Here is a 23,082-nt window from a genome sequence, read left to right on the forward strand (position 1 = left end):
CCATTTATTATATATATAAAAAAAAAAAAAAAAAAAAACTTGACTCCAGTTGAACTCAATTACATAGTGGCCGAAAAGGAATTCCTTACAGTAGTTCATGCCATCAATAAATTTCAGCACTACATCACAGGATATCAAGTGTTTGTACACACTGACCACTCTGCCATTCATTTTTTGATGAACAAACTAGTCACTAATGGTAGGATTACATGGTGGTTATTGTTGTTACAGGAATTTGATATAACTATCCTAGATAAACCTAGGAAAGATAATGTGGTGGCTGATTTTATTTCTAGGCTGAATGTTGGTAGTGAAAGCATGCCTATTGAAGATTCTTTTCTAGATGAATATCTTTTTGCTATTTTAGTTCACTCACCGTGGTATGCAAACATAGCTAATTATCTTGCTGCAGGAAAAATTCCCCAACACCTATCCTATAGGGAAAAGAAAAGGATTGTCCAGCAAAGTGCTAGATACTCATGGATAGAAGGAAATCTCTATCACACTAGGCCAGATCATCAGATCAAACGTTGTGTAAGGGAGGATGAAATTTTTGATATCCTTTAAGCTTGTCAGGAGGAACCTTGCGGAGGACATTTTGTAGATAAGACAATGGGATACAAGGTGTTGTCAACAAGGTACTATTGGCCAACAATATTCCAGGATGATGAGAAATTCCTGAAGGGACGTGACAGTTGTCAGAGAATGGGTCAACTATTCCAATCAGACAAGATGTCGTTGCGACCTCAAATAGTCTTAGAACCATTTGAGAAATGGGCCCTAGATTTTGTAGGACCAATTAACCCGTCATCTCAGCAAAAATCCTACTTTTTGGTCTACACAGATTATGTCACAGAATGGGTTGAGGCGAAATCATTAACCAGAGATACAGAGCAGGTTGTTTCAGACTTCTTGTTTGAATATATTTTTGTCCTCTTTGGAGTACCCAGAGAAGTAGTGACAGATGGAGGATCCTAGTTTACATCTCATTTGATTCTGAACGTGGTTGAAAAATACAAAATCTGTCATAGAATCACTTCGCCTTATCATCCGCAAGCAAATGGCCAAGTAGAAAGCACCAACAAGGTTATTGAGGGAATTCTTACCAAGATTGTAGCTAGTCATCGAAGAAATTGCGTTGATAAACTTCCAGAAGCAATGTGGGCATACCATACTACATGGAGGAATACTACAGGGTTCTCACCATACGAATTAGTGTATGGTAAAAATCCTATGTTTCCTATAGAATTTGAAATTAAGACATTAAGAACAGCACTACAAGTAAATTTGGATCTGGAAACAACACAGAAACAATGGTTGAATCAGCTTAATGAACTAGATGAGAAACAGTTAGTTGTCATTCAACAAACAGACATGGTCTAGCAATAAAGAGCTAAGTGGCATGAAAAAATCATTAAAAAGAAGAAATTTCAAAAAAGATATTGGAATCTATTATATGATTCAATATTTAAAGATTTTAAAGGGAAGCTCTGCACCAGGTGGCTTGGTCCTTATGAAGTTGACACAATCTTCGACAATGGGACTGTAAATTTAGTAACCATTAACAATGCCAGGACATCATTGTTTTCTAATGGGCACCATCTTCGTCTATATCAAAAACCTACTTCAAATGAATCATTCATCAACACTGTCACAGATTATGACCTTCAAATTATGAAGCCAGGGGAAAATTCCCATGTGATGCCACTTTCTTAATTCTCTAATAAGTGTAACACCTGAAAACCAGCTTATGTTGGCAGCTGTTACACCCAACAATAAATAAATAAATAAAAGAGCAATAAAAACATATAAATAAAAATATGACTGTGAAAACCTCTCCTGGGGCACAGAAAGACCGATTGTGACAGCTAAAAACCACTATGTGGCAGTGGTTGCACATTTTTTTTCCTCTGTAATAGCATTACGTAGCTCATGCATATTCTATTTTTTATGTTGTTACAGGTTCTATTAGAATATGTTTGTAAATTCTTTTTGTAAGTATTTTAAATAATCATGTAAATAAGAAACGGTTGTAAAAATAACATGGAAATTGGGTATGTTGTTACATGTGTAACAGTTGTCAACCTGTAAGAAGTCATATCAGCAAAATTGTCATCCTCAATATAAAAAAGAGAGATTATTCATTAGCGCTATGCCACAAGAGCAATTCATACAGCTAGCACATCATCACTAGAATTAATTATATCACTGAACCTTGTTACCAGTCCTTTCTTGCCACATCACGTCAGGTACATCATACAAAGGTATATCACTTCTACCCTCTGTTTAACAATCATGGAAATTAATATGGTATCTCTTTAGATGGCCGAGGATGGACGTCACATTAAACTCGAGGGAGAGGACGAATCATTTCATAATCTATGATCTTGAATTTAAAGTCAGTAATCATTATTAAAACTTTGTCATCGTTATCCCTTTATTTTGATCATGCCAAGAATTAAAACGCATTTAAAAGTAGACTTCATGATCCAGACCAATAATGAAACCATACCGTGTGCAGTATGATCCTCCCTAACCCGAAATCCTCATTTTATTGCCTATTTCACTACCCTAACATCAACCTCAGCGAAGCATTGCACCTTCATTCCAAAATTCTCAGAGCAAGAGCAGAATACAGAGTGTTGGGATAGAGATGGGAGGAGCAGTAGTCCGACAAGAGCCCAATTCGACTGAAGCATTGGAGAATTTCCCTAAGGCATGCCAGGTCTTTAAAGAAGCGGGCTTATTCAAATTTTTTGAATGGCTCAAGGGATCAGAGAAGTCGGTGGCCATGGAATTCAATTGGAACCTGCATAGAAACCAAACGGAAGTTTGGGAGTTAAAGATAGAAGTGACAGAATAAGTGATTTCCCATGTGACATCACTACAGACTGTGGGAAAACGATGGTTCGACAAAAAAAGCAATGACCCCTCTCTTAAGGCATAATTCCTTCAAGGAGAGGAACAATTGTAGAAGAAGGGTAAGGAGAGGAACAATTGTAGAAGAAGGGTAAGGGAATTAACAGATCGTCACTCCCTCAGCCATGGGGAGATGTATCCTTTTACATTATCAAGTACATTACCTACAAAGGAAGGGAAACGATCGTGTTTAACTACCATTTTGCACTGCTAAACCACTTGCGGCACAGGCAACTGGTTAACATTCCATATTTCTTGTTAGAAAACATCAAGCACATGTCTGCGGCTGTAAAAACTATTGCACACCCAGAAACTTGTGTCACCAATCACGGTCTTATTAAATTGATCATATTGGATGCATTAGAATGACAAGGCAGAAGCTGGGAAGAATTCATGAGTAGAAAGACAAGGACCTCCTGCAAGAGGCGAACTAAAATCCCTGATGCCCCAAAGGAAGCAAGGGAGACTAGAGAACGAGGCCAATCTTCGAAGGGTAGGATCGAGAAAAGATCATTGAAGAAGCCGATAGGTGGAAAGATACTGAAGAAAAGGGTAAAAGTCAATTCATGGTCGGAACCTTCACCTTCATCCAGCAAAGAACTGAGCAAGGACACAGGGAAGCAGAAAGAAGGGGAACAGCCCCATCCGGAAGAAGACCCTCTGCTAGGTAAGGACGAGACTCATTTTTTTCTGCTTAAAATGAAAAATTTAGAAGAAGAAAATGAAAAGTTAAGGTAGCAATTAGAGGGAAGTAGATCATAAGCAAGGGTCCCAGACCTATATACCCAAGCAAAAGCAGTGGACAAAATGAGGGTGGATTTTGCACAAGGTCCTGTGTGTGTGGCATGCACCACAAACCTAGCAGAAACTGAATACAAAGTCTATGTTGCGAGCACCATCTCGATGGAAACTCAGACCGCACCCTGGGAAGCTGTTACACAGGGACCCGTTGATGACGTTACTGATACACAATAACCGGCAGCTGAAACGGAGCATCCCATGGGTAGCTACCCGAGAGCTGATACACAAGAACCTGTCGATGACATTGTTGTTACACAAGAACCTGCTGATAACACTATTTTTACACAAGAACTAGAATTAGAGGCAGAAGCTAGCCAGGAACGAAAAGAAGAGGTTGCTACATAAGAACCTGTTAATGATGTTGTTGTTACACAAGAAATAGCAGCCGAATGGAGCACCTCAATCCTCGAGATGTTGTTACACCCTGAAGTGATATTGCATGTGAAGGAACACAGGGTCTTGAATCAAGATGGTGTTTGGAGAAAATGTTATTGATATCAGAGGTGCAAATGTGGAAATAGCAGGCACTCTTGTTGCAAGAAGGAGTGATCTCGCTGGCGGCACACCAGAAAGTAGTAAACTCGCTCAAGGAGAAATGGGTTAAGAAGGAATTGGCAAAAAAATGGCAAAGATGGGGAAAAGAGGTAGCTATGAAGAATAAAGAAGAGAAGTTTTAGCTATTGTAGTAGCAGGTTCAGGATTTAACGAATGATAAACACAAACTGCATGAACGCGCCCTAAATCTGTTAGGGTGTAGAAGACCCTCTTCACCCTACCCAGCTTTTCTATGGGAATGATTTTTCTTGTTTCAATTGAAGGCAGTCTATGAAAATATACTGTATTTGGGTAATTCTACCCGAACCTTTTTGGATATTTTTCGTGCCTATGATTTCCATGATAAAAGTTTGTTTTGCAAGCTTTTCTTCCATAATATAATTTTTGAGCATGCTAGTACGCACATGGTTGCGTGTGTTCTCTCTTACATGGGAGATTTGCAGTTGCGCGCCTTTATTTCTTTTATGAAAAATCATATAGAATGGCACATGGCCATGAACTCAATGGACGCGAATGAAAAGAAGGCAACATTAATGATCCGGGCTGAACCGAGTATGGCCGCAGAATTAAGATGACTTTTTAGGAAATTTTCGAGTGTTCCGTATGTCAAGGAATAGGCAGCCATCTACAGAGAATAATTGTGAAGCTCTGCCTCAACCTTTTTTTGCATATGAAGAGTCATGCACTAATAGGGTACCATAAACGCACAGAGGTTAGTAGTACAGGACTACAGGAGAGCAACCCATTTGGTTTTCAAAATTTCGTGGTTGTTGTTTTTCGAGTCCCAAAGTATGCCCGAATTGTGGATCTATTGGACGCCTTTTGGATAGGACTCAAGTTTAAGTATCCTTTGATTTGGCTGCCAGTGGAGGAGTACCAGCTTCAGTATCAACTGTGTGATTATGAGGAGGAATCTTGGCCACATCGGCTAATGGCCACTCAAGGCTACAGGTCTGCTAAGGAGGACGCCGCTAACGCCTATAATCTGACAGAACTGCATATGAAGTATAGAAGCAGGGTCTGAAATATTTTGCATGAGGACATGCAATTGCTTCAACTTGGGGGAGATGTTGGGTGCAAGTTTTGTGCATGTTTTGGACACCTTTTCCCCCCCATCCTTGACCATTTCACCTCTGAACATGTGGACTTTATATCATAATTACCTTTTTCCCGGTTATAAAATCCATTTTTGTTATGACATTATTTTTCCATTTTTGTTAAATATGAATGAGGTGATATAATTTTTATGGATAATCAAGGAAAATATGGAAAAAGTTCTCTGGATCTGTTTCTTTCAGGTGATGCTCCAAAGTCCACGGACAAAGGATGAATAGCGGTGTGATAATTCACAAAGGGGTTTTGAGTACTTGATGTTTCAGACCATTGTTGTTACACCCCGAAGTGATGTTACACCTCGAATTATTGTTACACCATGGGATGTTGACTACACCGCAACTGTCTAGGACCGTGGGTACTATTCCATAGGACAGTTTTCGTAAAGATTGTATTATCTATGGGCAGCTAAGGAGTCAAGGCAGTTGTGATTTTGAGAAATGATGTAACAGCAATATGCCTTGTATTTAGAACCTGTTATAATGATTTCTATTCTCTCTCGATATTGATCAACATGAGAATTGTGAAATTCTCATCACTGATCTGTTTCTTATTTTGGACATGTAAATCTTATAAAGGGGACTCAATTCCATGTAAACGGGAGGGACAGTATTGTCATTTTGCTTCTGTAATTCATAACCATTTTAATACAAAGAATAGCATTTTTGATGTTTTTACAAACGTGGTGTTGAGACTTTACTAATTCACATTTCATCCCTATGCCCTGCTAGGGAGGAAGGGCCCTCCTCTTTAGCAGGGATTGCAGTAGCAGCAGTAGCATAGTGGTAGATTAATTATTGTTCCTTTCAGTAAGTGTGAAGTTATTTTTGTCGCCGTGTAATTTGCAAAATGGGTTTATTTCTGTTTCCAGATTTCTGATATGCTGTCACACAGGATTGATTTGAACATAATATTCAGCCAATCGACTTAGTTAGTGGTGTGGTGTGTGGCGCGCCTTCTCCTTGATAACATGAAGTGTGGTTTCATTTTCTATAGAATGTTTTTTATTTCTACATGAGTGTTACTTTCTGCAATTAAATTCAGCGACATTTGTTCTGTCTTTTATTTTTACTCTTGGCTGAAGTGTATCGGCACAGACAGTGCATACTCCTTTGAAATAAACAAACCTACCCTGGGTTGACAATTAATGGTTGTGATTCAGTCATATTAACAGTGATTAAATTGACTCAACAATCTGTTACAACCTTTATCCATTCCAAGTCAGCGTTGGGAGGAGGTCTCAATGGAATTTATCACAGGTTTACCCAAGTCTGAAGGAAAGAGTGTCATCGTGGTGGTAGTTGACAGACTTACCAAGTATGCACACTTTTGTGCATTATCTCATCCTTTTAAATCTAGTACAGTTGCTACTACATTTATGGAAACAATTCAAAAGCTACATGGAAAGCCAAATATTATTGTAAGTGACAAAGATTTCATTTTCACTAGAACTTTTTGGAGGGAATTATTTTTCTTGTCTTGGTACTCAATTAGCTCATAGCTCATCTTATCATCAACAATCTGATGGGAAAACTGAGATAGTGAGCAAATATTTGGAAGGATATATTCATTTCTTTGTATCTAATAAACAAACACAAATGGTCAAGTCGTTACCTCTAGTTAAATGGTGGTATAACACTTCCTTCCATTCTGCAGTAAAAATAAACCCAATTATGGCACTTTATGGATATCATCCACCATCCATCACATCATCTTTAATAGAAAATTCTAAGGTTCAAGCAGTGGAAGATCACATCGAGCATCAACAACAAGTTTTCCAACTCCTAAAGGATAACCTCACTCTAGCGCATAATTGAATGAAACAACAGGCAAATCAACATCATAGTGAAAGAAGTTTTGATGTAGGAAACTCAGTATTTTTATGGCTACAACCATACAAACAAATGTCCCTCAAGCAAGCTAAGAAGAATAATAAATTATCACCCAAGTAATATGGTCCTTACAAGGTGTTGCAAAATATTGGTACTATGGCATACAAATTGGAGGTGTCCGCATCTTCCCGAGTACACCCAGTTTTCTATGTTTCATGCTTAAAGAAGGTTATCGGTGACAAGCTCCTAGTTCAAACAGTATTTTCAGAACTTGACGAAGAAGGAAAAATCATATTTGAGCCTAAAGCAGTCATGGAAACAAGAACCCAATAGCTATGGAATCGATTAATTTCAGAGTATCTCATTAAGTGGAAGAACTTACCCGCTGAAGATTCCACATGGGAGGATGAGAATTTTATACAGAAGCATCTAAAACTACTCAAGCATTGAGGACAACACTTTTTTGAAGGAGAGGGGCATGTTAGGTCCCTATAATACTAGTGTATCCCCCTTATTTTTATTGTTAGTGTAACCCCCTATTGTTATTATTGTGCCCATGTATCCCCCATGTTGTTATTGTTGTGTCCAATAGAAGCTCACTATTGTTATTGTTGTTCCCTTATATTATTATTGTTATGTAGTCTTTGATTATATTGTGACCCCTTAAATTCCTATATATACCAAAGAGGTCTTAGCATTTGTATCATCCAATAATTGTTCATTTATATGATGTTAAGTAGGTTTCCCCCTCAAAGAGGCTATTTCTCAAGTTGTTGATCTATCTTTTCTTCTATTTTGTGAGTTGGTTGCATAACACCTTTTGGGTGCACCATGATCCCTCAAGCGTGTGGCACCGATGTGTTTTGCTTCTGCCTCGTGCAGTACAGAGTTATTTCAAATGGACTAAACCTCACAGTAAATTCACATATATAATCTTTATACCATTAGTTACTTAGCATAATATCATAACTCTTCGATATAGTGTAATGAATCTCATTATATCTTCTACTTCAATTAAATTTCCATTAATAAAGACATGAAAATTATATGCAAGATATCAATTCATCATTAACATCATCATACACATGCACAAGATCTCACAAAGGAATGGCCCTCCAACCTTCAACTTTAATTAATATAACATAGTTACAACTTATCCCCAAGAAAATGGCTTGGTCAAAAAGAATACATAGCCAATATCACAACATAATTACCACAAAACCTTCCTTCACCTGCTCGCACCATGTCGGGTCAATTTAGCACGCTTTTGGTTCACCTCAACCCCTTGTCAGGTCCCTACCACCCTTCGTGACTTGTTGTGGTTCATCTTCAAGGTTCACTTGAGTCTAAATGACTACAAGCCCCGAGTTGCCTCCTCAACTCCCTTGTATCCTTATTTGTCTTTCGCACTTGTCCCTTCACTTTTATGCGACTTTAGTTGTGCTCCTTCTTGCGTTCGTTTCGATGGATGGTCACCTCATTTCGCCATGTGGCTCTCACATATATATGAATGTCCCTTACTAGTGCAACCTTACTTCCACCATACTTCGGGTTGGCTCCCCTCATAGGTTGGGCACCTATAGTCAAGTCGACTCCACCCTTCCACCCAAACACCCACACAACTACCTAATGTGTCCACTTCATTTCACCATATCACACTACTTTGCACGACCAACATGTCTCTGATCACTCAATCCATCCTTTTGGCCATCACTTGGGCCGCCTCAACATGCCCACGGTTACTCGTTTGGGCACTCCACCCATCACTCATTCCACCATAATTCCCTCCTCTCATTCCAACATGCCCTAGGCTAACTTCTCTCCTTCGCTCAGTCACTCGTCTAGGGGTGTCCAGGGTGCTCATGTTTCCTCCCATGGACTCGTCTTAGGTCTTTTTCCCATTACTTTTTCAAGTCAATAACTTGATTTCTCATGCCCATCGTGCCACTAAGTTGCCCACATGCACCTAATGGAAACCCCAAGTATCGATTTTTCGACACCTTGTGTTGGCGCACCCTCACCCAAAATCCACTTTCATCACATTTCCCGTGATATCTTCATCACAAATCGTCTTGATGGAGATTTTGTCAGTGGAGTATGCCTCAATTAAAGGCATGCCCAACTCTAGGGCCTGACAACAGGAGACCAATGAGAATTTTTCTCAAACTTTTCCATAAACTCATCAAGTTTAACCTTCATTGATGTTGTTGTCTATTGTGATTTCCATTCACCTTCTTCTTCTTATAACACTATGATGCATAGTGCCCATTTTTGTGAAAAATGAAGCACTTGAATTTTCTCAATTCCTTCTTCTTCCCTAGCTATTACCCTTCACCATTATCCTTGGAACCCTTATTTTTTCCCTTCTTAGTCAACTCGACGAGGGTTGGGTTCTCCTCTTCATTTCCTTGTTGATTGGCCTTATACTCCCCTTGAACCTCTTCCTAGATACAATCATCCCAAAGCCTATCAAATATGGGAATATTTTCCCAAGCACAAACTCCCTTGACAAATGGTTCCCATGCTTTCGAAAATCATTTAGTGAAAATCATTTAGAGCTCTACATCAGACACCTCCCCAATTATTGCAAGTTGATCACGTATCTGGGTGATCGTCATGAGATAGTTGGTAACATTATCAATCTCCAACATTTGAATGGATCTAAGCTTGTTTCTCAAGATCATCTTCTTTTTCATTTATCACTCTAGAACAAACTCGCTAGAGCCTTAAACATCTCTTTAGCCGACTTGTTATCCACCAAGTGAGGGATCAAATGATCCTTCATGGCATCCATGATAACCCTCTAGGCTCTGATGTGCTTTACATGAGCCACCTTATATGTTGGGTATGTCAGTTCAAGAATAGTGTTTTCTACAATATTTTAAAGGCCATTCCCCTTCAAAAGAAATTTCACCATTTCCTTTCAGGTTAGGAAGTTAGATGCCCCATCTAACTAATCTTCAAACCTAAGACTATTTGTTTCCATTACAACCATGTGCTAAGTCCTTCTAGCACCCACAAGAATAAATTGTTATTGGTTTATAGATTTGTTATCCTATGGATTTGCATTTTGGTCCTTTAAAAGACCCACAAAAATTAATTTTATGCCAAACCCTTGGTACAAGCTCCCCTTTCCATTTGAAAAATGACCTCTGCTAATCTTCCAATTGATTTGGAAAAATGTTGTTCTTTACAGCCCTTGTACGATCTGATAAAAATCACAACATTATTTGCCTTTTTTGTCTGTGACTTCCATTAGTGTAGTTTCCTAACCATTCTATGTGCCTATTGCACTTTGTTGCATCATTGTACGATATATTGTCATACCACTTTGTTTTCTATAATTCTCTCTACTAGCTCTCATATGGCCTCCACATGTTACTTCTCGTGCAGCTAAAAGGCTTTTGTACGCCATGTACAATTATGGTGCCACTTGCAACTGTCATTTTTTTACTCACCCTTGCACACGTTTGTTTCACGACTATACTTTGTTGTATGATGCACTCAACATACAACCATCATTATCTCCCACTCACGCACACAACTCAATGTACTACCCACTAAGCCACCAATTTTCCCTATACAGTCGTGTCTCACATATTTGTCCTCTATGTACAACTACACAGTCTCACATCCCTTTATACAACCATTTATTCTCTACGTATAATTGACTCCCAAAATGTGCTTATACAATCTATATGATCATTTATGCAATTATGAAACATGTACGAACTACTTCTGGACTGTGACAACTCTTGTACGAATTTCTAGCTTTTCTGCCCTGTGTGCAATACTTTTAGAAATTAGTTTCCCTCAGAGATAGAGCTCTAATACCATGTTAATTTCTCTTACCCCGGCGTCTGGTTAATTATTCTATAGTAAATAGCTTGTAAAATAATTTATTACTACAAATATACTAAATAAAAGCACTATTCAGATTTTAACACAAATAAAAAGATAACAATGAAAACAAAAATAACAACATCAATCTCAAAACACAAGCACACAAATTTTTTCCCTTAAAATTTGTTGTTTCATTAATTTAATCTTCGCATACAAGAACTCCCTTCCTAGGAAAATAGCCCTTTGAGGAAAAATACAAACAACAAAAACCTGGAAATTATCCAGCTAATCAAACCCTCAAAACTTGTTCGTCCTTCGATCTTGCTTGGTCGATCTGAATCCTTCTCCCTTGTTGTCTAACCTTCCTTTTAAAAGTTTGAGTTATTGATTGAATTCAAAACCCTAACCTCCAAAGTGATTGACAATTAAAATTAAATCTCAACATCACTTGAGATCAATAGATGAGATTGATCTATTTCACTAATTCAAATACCTTTGCATTTCATTAGATCAACTCATTTTTTCTTATAAAATAAAATTACTTTAATAATTTCTTTAATTAAAGCAATTGTTAAGGTTAAATGTCCTTTTAATTATTTCCACATGTATAGACACTTAGACCTATGCAGAAGTACGTGTCCAATGCTACTATCATCAACACTTCATATATTTTTATCATGCATATAGTCAATATTAAGAGGGGTGTTGAGATGTGTAATATTGGATAATGAAAATCTATGTGATGTAACTATATCAACATTAATGGAAACTATATCTTCATTTCCCGTTAGTGGTCCTCTTATCTAGCCTCGTGTGAGCATTTTAAAAAGTTAGTTACGTCGGAACAAAATATTATATTATAATAATATAATTTAGTGAATTCTTATCAAAGGTTAGTTCTACATACACAAAAGGTTCACTTGCTCATTATACAAATAGAACATAATATAACAAGGAGATGATATATTATAAGACACTATGTGAATACTATGATGTATAAGGCATATTTTTAAGCTTAATGATAAATCCTGGAGTGTAGACCCCATTTTGTCTCATATAATTTTTGTTCATATTTCCTTGGGTTTATTATTCTTTACTAAATTGTTTTGTGTTCTATAATACATGTTTATGGATATCCTTTGTTCTTTCTAAAGTGAGAACGAGTTAGTAGTGTCATGTGGACAAACTGGATCATGAAACCTCATCATGATGGCATCAACACAAGTTGGCATATGATGCGGCATCCTTAAAGCATGATACATCAACAAAATGATGCCATCATAGGTTCACGAGGTCAAAGTGTCCATAGATCAAAAGGAGTAGTGGGTGATTCTATTAAACTTAAAATTCACACATAAATAATGGTCTACTCATAATATTTTTGAAATATTGAGAACGGTTGTCTCCATCGCCCTATTCTCTCTCCTTTGTGAATCAACAATATGGTTCAAAGATTGTGAGACATTACCAAAAGGCAGCATGAAACATTTGCTTTTCCCAATCACTCCTATAGCACAATAACCCACAAAGCCTTTGATAATATGAAGGTGAGTTGTTGTTGCACAATTAACAACATGGACCAATGAAGAGTCCACATTGATAAGATGTGAATGGACAAGTCAACAATATTTCAACAAAAGATGACGAAACATGCCACGTGAACCCCACTATGGAAAAACAAGGTCAAGATTAATTTTCTTTAATCAAGCAAGGGATATAATGGTTGCATTCCTTCAAAAAATTGAAACCACATAAATAAATAAAAGGCTAATTTAAAGCCACAAAAAAGTTTCCAAATTACCATTATGGATAGAGTTGTGACTAAATATAAATCTCAAAGGGCATTCAACAAATCATAATGGGTCACTCAACAAGTGTTGGAATCTTACCTAAGGGTGTAATGGGGGTTTGAAAGGCTCGACGTAGAGTAATAATACTCAAGGCCATTCAACATAAGGTGAACTAGATCATTGAATTTAATAAGGCCCACCATGGTAGTTAGTATTGAATAAAGCTAATGGGGCCTCATTTAAGAAGGTCCACTAGGTAGTTAGGAGGTTCTTATGATTAGGGTTCTCTTTAATTAATTATAAATAAGGACAATGTTCTCTTTATGAGACATGTGGAATAAAATTGTATTTGAAACTTAACTCATTACGAGATTTCCCCCTCGAAGAGGCAAGCAAACAGGAGTGGATTCCGTCCATAAAAAGATCAATTGTGGGGATCCTAAGGTGGATCCCAACAACAAAATGTCTCCTAGTTGGAGATACTCTTAATGAAACCCGTCACCTCTATTGGGTATGTGTTATATTCTTTGCACAATATTACAACTATTCGCTCACATTGTATGTTGCATCGGGTGTATTGGGGAGGTCACAAGGCAAGGGGAAACATCCCCCTTATTTAGGGGGGGTGTAAGAGGAGAAAATACCCACCACTAGGGTGCTTCATAGGGGGCCTAAGGATCCTATGTGTGGATGTTTGGGGAAGCAACCGTGAAATATAGTTAAAATAAAAATAAGTTGGACATTTTTTCACTTCCATTTTTGTCGCTTTTTGACACATGATTTTGTCTAAATGTAGCTTTGTGGTTGATCTGATTTAGAATATTAGATTATTGTGCTAATATCGTCCTCAGATTAGAAACAAAATGTTTTCATTGTGCTCATGGATTCATGAATTTTTTCAAGTGAAAAATGAGTTTTTATGTTAATTTTATGAGCAATTAAACATAAATAAGACACTGAACAGCAGCATAAACATGTACAGAACATCATCAAAAACACATTACAATAGAAATATGATAAAGGAGTTCACCCCTCCAAGGCTACGTCTCCTTGGTCCAACTTTCGATGGCTTGGGTCTCTCTATTATGCTCAAAAATGTAAAAATATGTGTTTACAATGCTCAAATGCTTCTGAAACCTACTCCAATGAGTTTAGAATGTTCAAAAATGGCTATATAGCCTCTGTTTGCATCCAATATGGTGGAAAACTGAATAATTTATGAACTCTCCTAGTTCTCCCAATATTTGCTCCACAAATTGCTCCAAATCCGGCATGATCCTATAAATTAACTCTGAAAAGCGCTAACTCAGCGAAAATTTCGCCATGCAGCGATCCATAATCTATCGGCACCGACTATCTCATCGCAAATGACAATTAACGAAAACCAGCGGGATTATGGTTTGTGAACGCGGTGGGGAAATGTGTGATTGCGATATGGTGGACCCGACAGAACTATTAACTGGAACTCATAAACTTATCGCATCCAGGATCCTTTCGCAATTCGCAATCGGTGGAGTACCAACGGTCTTATATATGCAAGACTCTGTTTTTTGCAGTGTGCGATTGCAATTATCGCATCGCAACCCTTCCCTGCTCGAGGGACGATTCTTTAATGCCTTTCCGTCTGCCCTGTTGCGATGTGCGATTGCGATTATCACATCACACCCTGGCTTGTTCTGGGGCCGATTTTTAATGTCGACCCACCTGTGACGTGCGATTTGCGAAATGAGGGGGCCAATGGCGACCTGCCATTTGGCGCTTCCCCATTCGTTGAAGAGCCCTTCCACATCATCTTTTCCTGCCATCTATCCAAGTCAAACCTAAACTTTGACTTGCTCTAACTTCTTCATATGAGTTAAGATTCGAGTGGCGTTCACACCATTGGAATTAGGATGACGAGCTCTTCGATCTGAAGCTAAGTTTATAGAGATTTTGACACTTTGAGTTTTGAGCCTAATTTTGAACACCTGATCACTTCTCCCCACTCGAAGCCTTTTGGACCTCAAAATGACCACTTTCAATTTTCCAGCAGGTGAGGGTACAGTTAATCACCTTTCCAATCTCGATCCATTTATCACTGAGTTGGAACTTGTGATCTGCACAATGCTTATCATGCCTTGCAATGTACTTGCCTTTTCCCTTTTCAAGTTGTTCTTACATTGTTTGATGTACCATTTGGATTTGTTCAATGAACTCTTTGGCTTTGTCCATGTTACTATCAGTAGCAACATCCTTCTTACCAAGATGATACAATACATTATGATGCAAATGGTAAACAAATTCCTCCACTTGATTCCTTTGACTCAAGCTTGAATGTACATCTTGAAAGTATGTATTCTTCTGAACATAACTTTCATGTAAAACAAAATGATGCTTGAGGAAAGTAGTTATACAAACTATAGGCCTAGAAAGTACATCAACAAACTTGTCGCTTATACCTTTCTTATACCTTTTGACCGAGTGGAATAGTAGAAGAAAACCCATCCAATGGAAGTGCCTTTGTCGCTGCAACTTAAACACTTCACCATTGAAAATTTCTGAATGAAAAGAAATGGGCTTACCACATTGCATAAAGACTGTGCCCATGGCATAGTCACATACATCAACCTGAAACTTAAATGACTTTTTCAAGTTTAGAAGAGTAAGTATAAAGGTTGAACTGATCTTTTGTTTTAAAGCATCAAATGCCTCTCGTTGTTTGCCTCCCCACTGGAAGACCTTTTGCACAACTGCCAATGAATGCAAATGAGCTACAATAGAAGAAAAATTAACAAAATATCTCCTCCAACATTGGGCTGCTCCCAAAAAACCTCTTATCCAAATGATTATCTTGAGCCTGCCTGCATAAATTATGAGCAAAGCAAAGGCGTCTGTGACTTCACGAGGATGTATAATTCTTTCACCTGTGTCGGCAGGAATGGAGTCAATACCACCACAGACTGTTACAGCCAAGCGGACTACTGGAACAGAGCCCAGAGTGACATATCTGTAGCTTCCATAGATCCCACTTGCTGGAATTATAGTATCGCACTTGGAAGAACCAATTTCACGGCTGAAGTACATCAAATAAGTTTTATCCAACATATACTTTGACATCTTCAAAAACAAATTTTCTTGACATATGACATCAAGTATTTTTTTTTCACGCATGACATGTTCATAACGAAATTTTCCGAAAATGAAAATGTCATCCAAGTAGACTATCATGTCTATAAATGGCTCCAATATGTCTTGCTTCATATGTAGGAAAGTAGTAGGAGCATGGAAAAGACTGAAAAGCATAATAAGCCATTCAAACAAACCTTGCTTGGTTTTGAATGTCGTCTTCCATATATCTCCTTCAACAACTCTACTTTGATGAAAACCACTTCTTGAATCCCATTCAATGAAATGCTTACCATTCTTCTTGGGCGTCAAAACAAGAGGTGCACCACATGGTAAAGGAGAAGGTCAAATGATCCTTTTATTCAACAATCCCTGGATTTGTGTCTTAATTTCTACGCTTTCCATTACTGACATCCTATACATGCCAATGTTAGGAAGAAGACACTTTTGCTGCAACTGTATTTCATGTTGGATTCTCCTCTTGGGAGGTAATCCCTTTGGTTCCTGAAACATCTCATCATATTGGTTAACTATGTCAACCAATTCAGATTTCAAATTCGAATCACAACCTTTAAAAGCTTCATTATCAACATCGTTCTTGGGTTTGATCATGAAAACCACAAAATTCTTGCTCGAATTCACTAGTCTTTTCATTTGCCCTGCATTAACAAGCGAAAGATTTATTTTCTTGCTATGAGATCTCACAATATATTCTACTCCACCTTTGAATAAATGATATTTGTTTTCATGTCTATGGAAGATAGATTTTCTTTCATAAAGGTACGGGTTGCCCAAAACTATGCCACAGATATCTAACGGCACAACGTCAAGCTCCACTTTATCTACGAAATTTGCAGTAATAGCGAATCTCAGTTTACACTTTCTAGTAACCTGGAATTGCACATTGTCAAACACCCATCCAAGTGGATATGGTTTATGATGTGGAATGGTTTCTAAGTTTAAATGTTTGACAATGTTTTCAGATATAAGATTGGCTTGAGAGCCACTATCGAACAACGTATCAATCTTGTTGTGTTTAGATATCACCCTTATGTGAAAAAGTTCTATTCTCCTCTTTTCGTTTGGAGTATCATTTTTTGAGTTTGAAGAACTAGCAATGGATTCTTTTCCTTTATGGTTGTGATTTTATTTTCATCACTCGAATCGGATATGAAATCCCCTTGAATGACGACAGTTGTCTTTTCTTTTCCTTTTTTGTTGGATTTCTTTGGTTTCATTTCAAGATGAAGCTTCCAAAAATGAGCTTCATCGTAACCCTCTCTAGAACAATGTTTACATATTTTTTTCTCTTCTTCCTTTTTAATGGATGCATTTTTCTTTCCCTTGAAACCCTTTTCTTTTTCTTTACCCTTAAATGGCTTTTTACTACCTTCTTCTGGGGTGTTTTTCCCTCTTGCCTCAAGATGAGTGGCTTGCACACACACATCATCTAGATTATTGGGATTAAACATTAATATAGTGTGCCTAAGATAACTTTGTAAACCCCTTATGTACTTCAGCAATATGTCATGTGATTGCAAATCTACACCTAACATCAAAGACCTTTTTTTGAATTCTTGGGTGTAATCTTGCACATTTTGACCTTTAAGCTGTCTAAAGTTCTGCCAATTCATGATGGCTTTCTGCATATAAGCTAGAGGGTAGAATTGTCTTTTGATTGCAACAATGAAATCATTCCAAGAAATTGATATCTTATCATGTTTTTTAATGTCCTCTTGGATCTTTGATTCCCACCATACCAGTGTTGCACCCTCCATTCTCAAGGAAGCTAACTGAATCTTTATTTCATCCTCTTGAAGGTTTTGAATCCTGCAATAGACCTCCAACTGACGAATCCAATTATCAAGCTTCTCTACATTCACTTCACCATTATACATGGGCAACTCAAATTTAACATCAAGTTTTAAAAAAGGTGATTTACTAGTTCCTTTTGAAGTATGATGATGAGTATGAGTAAGGATTGTGTTAGTGGAAGAGGGTAAAAATGCTTGCGAAGAAAAAGATGAAGAAGATGGTGGAGAGGGTGGAGATTTGTCTCCATTTCCATTACCTCCTTTTCTATTACCTCCTCCTGAAGAGCCTTCTCCTTTGGGAGGTTTGGAACTTTCCCTTTGCAACCTGGCATTGCTCTCTTCATAGAGGAACTTCACCATCTCTGTCATATCAAAGAAAACCTTTCTGAAGGTCTTCTCATCTTCTGTCATGTTTGTAGGTTCTCCTTCTTGAGACATGATCTCTGGATTCTCAACTGCAACTTGAGCCTGAACTAGTATTGGAGATTGTGGCAACCTTTCTCTCCTTCCCCTTGACCCAACTTTAGGGCCTCCAACTAGCTTTCATTCTCCTCTTTTGAGTTTTAACCTTGTAAGCATGACATAAACTTGCAAACAAATAGATCCTTCTTTCACAAAGAAAACCTAGTGCTTTGATACCAAAATTATCTGATTTAGAATATTAGATTAATGTGCTAAGATCCTCCTCAGATTAGAAACAAAATGCTTTCATTGTGCTTAAGGATTCATGAATTTTTGCAAGTGAAAAATGAGTTTTTATGTTATTTTTATGAGTAATTAAACATAAATAAGAGACTGAACAGCAACATAAACATGTACAGAACATCATAACAACACATTACAACATGAACATGATAAAAGAGTTCACCCCTCCTAGGCTACGTCTCCTTGGTCCAGCTTCCAATGTCTTGGGTCTCTCTATTATGCTCAAAAATGCAAAAAGATGTGTTTACAATATTCAAATGTTTCTAAAACCTGCTCCAATGAGTCCAGAATGTCCAAAAATGGCTATCTTAACTCTTTTTGGATCCAGTTTGGTGGAAAACTGAAGAATTTATGACCTCCCCTAGTTCTCTCAATATTCGCTCCACAAATTGCTCCAAATCCGGCAAGATCCTACAAATTAGCTCCAAAAAGCGCTAACTGAGCGAAAATTTTGCTACGCGACAGTCTATAATTTGTCGGCACCAACTATCCCATCGCAAATCACAATTAGCGAGAACCGACGGGCTTATGGTTTGTGAACACAATGGGGTGATGTGCGATTGCGATATGGCGGACCCGACGGAACTATTAACCGAAACTCATAAACTTATCACATCCGGATCCTTTCACAATTCGCAATCGGTAGTATACCGATGGTCTTATAATGTGGGACTCTATTTTCTGTGGTGTGCGACTGTGATTATCGCATCGCAACCCTTCCCTGCTCGCAGGGGGCAATTCTTTAATGCCTTTCTGCCTTCCCTATTGCGATGTGTGATTACGATTATCACATCGCACTATCGCTTATTCTGAGGCCCATTTTTAATCCCGACCCACCTACGACATGAAATTTGTGAAATGAGGGGGCTAAAGGCAGCTTGCCACTTTGTGCTTCCCCATTTGCTGAAGAGCCATAGCACATCATCTTTTCCTGCCATCTATCCAAGTCAAACCTAAACTTTGACTTGCTCTAACTTCTTCATACGAGCTCGGATTCGAGTGCAGTTCGCACCGTTGGAATTAGGATGACGAGCTCTTAGATCTGAAGCTCAGTTTATAGAGATTCTGACACTTTGAGTTTTGAGCTTAATTTTGAGCACCTGATTAGTGGTGCATGGTGGTTTTGTCCATGGTTTTGTAACTCTAATTAAGGAACTATGATTGTATTCTAATCCATGGTATATGGGTTGCCATTTTATAGATATCATGAGACATATATTGTATTACAATATTATACAAAAAAAAAATATTGAAAAATCTGACTAGTTTTCCCAATTTGGGTTTCAAGGACAACATCTCTATGTTAGTGTGTGTGTTTTACATCGCATTTTTTCTGTTTTATTAAGAATATGTTTGCAGTAAATACTTGTACAGGATTAAAACATACATTTGGTATGAGAGCAATTTTTGCTTCAAATATAGTGATTGAGAAATTCAATGGACAGAGTTTTGAGTTGTGAATGCTCAAATTGCAAAATTTGTTGGCGGACATAGATCAATGGATCGTTGTGGATTTGGGTCTACAACAATGAGGATGTCAACAAAATAATGTACCACATTGGATCAAAAGGCAAGGAGAACAATAATATTGTCTCTCTCATATTCAGTATTCCTAAATGTTTTAGGAGAAGCTATAACAAAGGCTTTGTGGAAAAAGTTAGGGGCTTTGTATCAATCTAAGACCTTGGTGAACAAATTGTTCATGTAGTAAAAGTTGTATAACCTGGAGACAAAGGATGGAAACCCTATGAAATAGCATCTAAATTCCTTCAATATTATGGTAAGTCCATTGTTATTTGTTGGTATTAATAATTCATATGAAGATAAGCGCATCAATCTGTTATGTCTCTATCCGATTCATGGGATAATATAGTTTTTGTCATAGCCAATAATGCAACTACTTTAAGTTTCAATGAAACATTTTCATCCTTGTTATTGAAGGAGATGAGACGGGAAAACATGGAAAGCCAAAATGGAGATGCCTTGTCCATAAAAAGGATGCTCACATAATGGAAATAAAAATAATTTATCAAGTGGGAGATCTAAATCTAGATGAAGATATAAATCCAGGAAAGTTCATAAAGGTATGTTGGAGATGTGGAAAAGAAGGGAATTGCAAGAAAGATTGTAGATCCAAATTTCTAGGAAAGGGAAGAGATTTAAAGATGCTCCTTCGACACAAGAAAAAACCTCCTCAGATGAAGGAGGGGATGTGTACATGGCTTTTTCAAGGACACATGTAGATCATGAGACATGGTTGGTCGACTCAGGTGCAACATTTCATATTACTCCTCACTAGGAGTGATTTTGCGAGTATGAAAGGTATGATGGCAGTGATGTTTTCCTAGCAGACAACTTGATAGCAAAAATCATAGGATGAAGAAAAGTCAAGTTGAAGCTCATGGGTGGAAGGATAAGCACACTCCCTGGTGTTTTGTACATCCTAAGATTGGCCAAAAATTTGATTTCTTTAAGCAAGATGAGTGATGCAAGTTTAAAGACTGTGTTTAGAAAGGATACCTACACGATGGTTCGAGGAACAATGGTATTGTTGGGGGGAGTTCAGATTGGAACTCCATATAAGTTTATGGGAAACACTATTATTGATGGGTGCAATAATTTTGTTATTCCTAAGGGTGGAGAAGAAGAAGAAAAAACTCCTACAACCTATGAAGAAAAGACTATGTTGTGGCATAGAAAACTGAGACATATCAGAGAGAAGGGCCTTGAAGCATTACACAATAATGTTATGGTAAAATGTATGTCTAATTGCTCTCTGGATTTTGATTTATGTGAACATTGTTATTATCGAAAGTAGAATCTGGTAAGATTCTCCTCAAATTCAATGGGGTCAGAGGGAATATTATAGTTGGTGAATAGTGATGTGTTTGGACCTGTGTCAATTCCATCACTAGGTAATTTGTGTATTATGTCTTATTTATAGATGAATTCTCGAGGAACAACATGGACTTAGGAGGAAATATGAATTCTTTGACAAATTCAAAGAGTTTTAGGCTCTTGTGGAAAATCAAACAAACAATAAAATTAAGGTGTTGAGGACAAATAATGGTGGAGAATTCTATGAGAATGAATTTGAATAATTATGTAAGAAGTGCAGTATAGCAAGGAAAAAGACTACTCCATACACACTGTAGCAAAATGGAGTTGCACAAACGATGAACAACACATTGATGGAGAAAGCAAGGAGCATGCTCAGTTGTGCTGAGTTAAGACATAAATTTTGGGCATAAGCCATGGACACTACATGTTATATTCTAAATAGATCACCCTCATCAACGTTGGATGATAAGACTCCACATTAGGTATGGACTAGTCAAAAATATTCTCTTATACATCTTAAGGTATTTGGTTGTGATGTTTATGTACACATTCCAAAGGAGAATAGGAGTAAGTTGGATAAGAACGTTGAAAAGTATATCTTTGTTGGATATAAAGATGGTTTGAAAGGTTATAATCTTTGGAACTAAGAAACTAAGAAGGTTGTGTATAGTAGAGATGTGGTATTTAGAAAAATATCAAAGATGTCGAATAGGAAGTCCTACCAAGAGAGAGAACTAGAGAAGATAGAGTTTGAATTGACAGATGGTAAATCAAACTCTACACAAGAACGAGAATCAGATAAAGAAGAACAATCGCCTCCAACACTAAGGAGATAGGTTCATGAAAGAATGAAAATAGAAAGGCATACGCCACCTAATTACTAACAATGATCCTAGAATTGTTAGGGAAGTAATGGATTCACAAGATAAAAATCTCAAAAAGGCCATGGTTGAAGAAATGGAAGCCTTGGACAGGAATGAGGCTTGGGATCTAATGGAATTGTTAGTTAAAAGAAATTTCATTAGAAACAAATGGTTGTTTAAGAAAAAATTGAATGCAAAAGACAAATTGGAGAAATACAAAGCTTAGATAGTAGTAAAAAGGTTATTCCTAGGTAGAGGGAATTGACTTTGGTGATATTTTTTCTCTTGTTGTCAAGTTAACTTCTATTAGATTTATTTTATCTATTGTTACTGCTTTTGATTTTAATGTATAAAAAATGGACGTGAAGATAGCATTCCTACATGGGGATCTGGAAGAAGAAATCTACATGAAGCAGCGAAAAGTCTTTGTTGTGAAAGAAAAGAAAGAGTTGGTATGTGAGCTTAAAAATTCCACATATGGGTGTATGGGTTAAAGCAATCACCAAAAATATGGTGTCAAAAATGCAGTGTTCCATGGAGACGCATCACCCAGGGTCGGGTGCATGCACCCCTCGCACTTGGGACGAGGATTCTACTGGGGTTGTGTTTCCCCATGCACTCTTTTTGGGAAAACAGAGGAATCTTTCTTTCTTAGATCTATTGATTGTTCTAAAAAGCGCAAAGATGCAACTTTCCAATTTGAGCTTATTTGTGATGCTATAGAGGAGGTTGGCTCTACAAATGTTGTACACGTTGTGACACATGCAACAGTAGTGTGTAGATCAACAGGATTAATGATTCAAAGTAAATATAGGCATATTTTTTGGACCTCTTGTTGTGTGCATGCACTCAATAATGCATTGAAAGACATTGGAAAAATTGAGTGGGTGTCTAACTTGGT

This window comes from Pinus tabuliformis, chromosome 4_1 (assembly GCF_031772625.1).
Source record: "Pinus tabuliformis cultivar Carrire ecotype Pingquan chromosome 4_1, CPIR1, whole genome shotgun sequence".
Lineage (NCBI taxonomy): Eukaryota > Viridiplantae > Streptophyta > Pinopsida > Pinales > Pinaceae > Pinus > Pinus tabuliformis.